General features: G+C 50.6%; 1 protein-coding gene across 1 annotated transcript in view; it reads left to right on the top strand.

Annotated features, from left to right (window-relative positions):
• The first annotated feature begins 201 nt into the window (after window positions 1-201).
• Window positions 202-3749, top strand: part of TMCO4 (transmembrane and coiled-coil domains 4) — a 129599-nt gene continuing 126051 nt past the window's right edge. The window contains exons 1-2 of the mRNA XM_011993149.1: window positions 202-381; window positions 1972-2089. The gene's annotated coding sequence lies outside the window, so the exon portion shown is untranslated. The remainder of the gene's footprint in view (window positions 382-1971; window positions 2090-3749) is intronic.

Here is a 3749-nt window from a genome sequence, read left to right as displayed (position 1 = left end):
TCGGCCTCCGAGTTCTTAGAGGTCACCCAGCCGCTCCCTTGACAAATGAGGACGCTGGTCAAGGTCAGAGAGGAAGGGGGCTTGTCCAAGGTCACAAGAGGTCACTGTGCTTCCCCTTGCCCCACGTGGCCCCTCCACCTCCCTGTCAGGAAGGCCTCTAGGACTCTCTCGCCTCGTCTCTCCCTGCCCCCCACCCGCCCCGCAGACTCTCAAACAAAGCGTTCTAGCAGGGCTTGGGGAGCCTCTGGAGAAAAGCCAGGCCCCTCATGTTACAAGGAGGCCGTGTCTTCTGGCGCCCATGCCTGAAGTTACAGGAGGGAAGAATTACTGCTGCTGACTTTTGAGTGGATTTTAAAGCTGGGTAAACTGAGGCTCAGAGAGGTGAAGTAACTTCCCCAAGACCACGCTAGGAAGCAAGAGAGAAAAACCTGGGCTACCTGCCTGGAGAGCCTGACCCAGTGCTTGGCACAGAGTTGGCCTCCACAATGCCTTTGTCGTGACCAGCCCAGCTCTTCCCTGGGGTGGCACTGGGAATTGCGAGCAGGGCCAGGCTAGCATCCCAGACTACTACCTAACTCGAAGTAGGAGTCAGCACATGAACCCCCTTTCCCCTAACTCAGTGTTAATTTCCTTGCAGAAAATATGAAACTCTTTTTAAGCTTTGGGAACATCCATTTGTCCATTCAACAAATGGCTTTGGATTGTTCATTCAAATATTTGTTGAGCTCCTACTTTGTGCATTGTTTAGGCACTGAGGATACAGCAGTGAAAAAAACGAGCCCTGCCCTCAGGAAGTACACTCCAGAGGGTGAAATAAAGCCCTGCCCTTCGGCCTGGGGAGGGAGGGCTGGGCACAGGGGAGACCATTGGTGTTTCCCCAGCTGTGAAGTACATGAAGACAGCAGAAGAGACCGGTGTTAGAGTGGCCTCAGGCCCTGGTGTGCAGCATCAGACAGAGATGGGCTCAGGTGTTAGCTTTGCAGCTTTGTAACTGAGTGATCAGGCAAGCTCAATGACCTCTTTATGCCTCAGTTTACTCATTTGTGATATACCCATCTCCAAGGTTGTTGTGAAAATTAAAGGAGCTGAAGCCACAAAAGGCCCAGTGCAGTGTCTGACACTTTGGAAGACTATACTTTTTTTTTTTTTTTTTTTTGAGATGGAGTCTTGCTCAGTCGCCCAGGCTGGAGTGCAGTGGTGCGATCTCGGCTCACTGCAAGCTCCACCTCCCGGGTTCTCGCCATTCTCCTGCCTCAGCCTCCCGAGTAGCTGGGACTACAGGCGCCCGCCACTACGCCTGGCTAATTATTTTATATTATTAGTAGAGACGGGGTTTCACCGTGTTAACCAGGATGGTCTCGATCTCCTGACCTCGTGATCCACTCACCTCGACCTCCCAAAGTGCTGGGATTACAGGCACGACTTTATAGTTTTTAGTCCTAAGGCCCAAGGAGGAGTTGGACAGGAGGAGTTGATCAATTAGGTTGTCATAGCTCAGCATGCAGCTCCCACAAAGGCTGAGGTCTGGAGAGTTCCTCATAAGGCTCAAACCATCCCTCTCTACTCTGGTACCACTGGGCTACAAAGGCCGGATCAGCCACCAGGGCTGGCTAACGTGGGACCTAAGAAATGTCAGTGGGTGGTTTCTCATTGTGTTCTCTTTTGACCTGTGTGTTTTGTAAACAGTGTTGTACATTATAAACCGGGGCTGCTGATGAGGAATGGGGAACTGGCTCTCTGGAACGTGTGACAGCAGGCAGAAGGGGTGAGAGTGAAATCCAACCCACTTTCCGTTTGGCCAGCCTCTACTTCAAGCTGCCCTGATACCATCGTACCACCCTCTGCCTCTGCCTAAGACCCCACTCTGGCTTCCCATTTTCTTTCTTTCTTTCCTTTTTTTCGTTTCTTTCCTTCTTTCCTTCTTTCTTTCTTTCTTCTTTCCTTTTTTCTTCTTCTTTTTTTTTGAGACAGAGTCTCACTCTGTCACCCAGGCTGGAGTGCACTGACGTGATTTCGGCTCACTGCAACCTCCGCGTCCTGGGTTCAAGCGATTCTCCTGCCTCAGGCTTCCAAGTAGCTGGGACTACAGGCACCCACCACCATGCCCGGCTGATTTTTGTATTTTAGTAGAGATGGGGTTTCGCCATATTGGACAGGCTGGTTTTGAACTCCTGACCTTGTGATCCGCCCGCCTCAGCCTCCCAAAGTACTGAGATTACAGGCATGAGCCACCGCGCCTGGCCTTGGCTTCCCATTTTCTTAGGGAAAAGAGCAAAAACCTTTTACACGAACCAGAAGGCTGTGCACCCCTGTCCCCCAGCTTACACCTCAAGCCACATCTCAGACACTTATCAACAGCCCTCTGTGCCCAGGCATGCCACCCCTCCCTCCTTGGGACCTTTGCATCTGCTCTTCCAGGCCACTCCTACCCCCTGCTTCCCTTTTCCCAGGTAACATCTTCTGATTCTTCACATTTTAGCCCTACCCAGACTTGTACTCCAAATGCCTCAGGCCACAAGACTTCTCCTGTATGTCAGAGGTTAAGTTCAGGATGGAATTATACACTCATTGCTGCGATTAATTCCTGTTATACCCTGTACACCACCCTAACTGTAACCCCTGTGACCTCCAGGACCAGGGCTAGTAAGTCCTCAGTAATGCTTAGTAGGTCCTCAGTAATGACATCCACCAATAGGGAGGCCGTCTTGAGCACATTGGGGACCTCACTTGACATAAAACGATATTGTCCTTCAACAAAATCTGCTGAAGTCATTTTTCAGTTGTGACTTGTTTCATTCAGCACACAGGGATGGAGCCCCTGCTCTGCCACATGCTGTCCTAGGATATGTCTGGGAACATGGCCCAAAAGCCACTGCTTTTCTGAGCTTCCTCTAGTGAGGGAGATAGACCATAAATAAATCTATAATACATTGTCAAGTGGTGATAAATTTGATAAAGAAAATCACAGGCCAGGCGTGGTGGCTCACGCCTGTAATCTCAGCATTTGGGAGGCCAAGGAGGGCGGATTACAAGATCAAGAGATTGAGATCTACTAAAAATACAAAAATTAGCTGGGTGTGGGGGTGCGCGCCTGTAGTCCCAGCTACTTGGGAGGCTGAGGCAGGAGAATCGCTTGAATCCGGGAGGTGGAGCTTGCAGTGAGCCAAGATCGAGCCACTGCACTCCAGCCTGGTGACAGAGCAAGACTCCATCTCAAAATAAATAAATAAATAAAAATCACAAAGGGTTGGGTTGGAGGCAGGAGTGGAGGGGCTGGCTGTTTTACACTGGAATGAATAACCGAAATATTAATTGGGAAGCCCTGGTGCCCTGGGCTTCATCCACTCTCACCCTGACCCTCCTGTTCAGGGAGACAGACACATTGGCAACCGGCCATTATGTCCGAGAAGAGGTGGAGGGGCCCAGATGAAGTCTTCGGGGCTTCAGAGGTGGCAGGCCCCACATTCGCTGGACAAATCCAGGGAAGTGCATGGCAACCCCTCCTCCCCCCAACTTAGTAAAGTGGAGAAGGACTTGGGATTTGAGGTCACACAGGCCTGGAAGGAGCATCCTAGGTCTTGCCAGCTGTGTGACTTCCGCTTCTGTGAGTCTCAGTTTTCTCATCTGTAAAATGGGGACGGTGATTGTCTCTTCTTAATAAGGTTGTTAGGAAGCTGAAGTGGGATCATGGAAGTAGGCCCCAGAAGATCTATGCTGATTTTATTATTAAACTGTGCTTTTGGAAAAGG

Source organism: Mandrillus leucophaeus, unplaced genomic scaffold (assembly GCF_000951045.1).
Source record: "Mandrillus leucophaeus isolate KB7577 unplaced genomic scaffold, Mleu.le_1.0 Scaffold426, whole genome shotgun sequence".
Lineage (NCBI taxonomy): Eukaryota > Metazoa > Chordata > Mammalia > Primates > Cercopithecidae > Mandrillus > Mandrillus leucophaeus.
The sequence above is the reverse complement of the archived record's forward strand: the minus strand, read 5'-3'. Positions and strand labels throughout refer to the sequence as shown.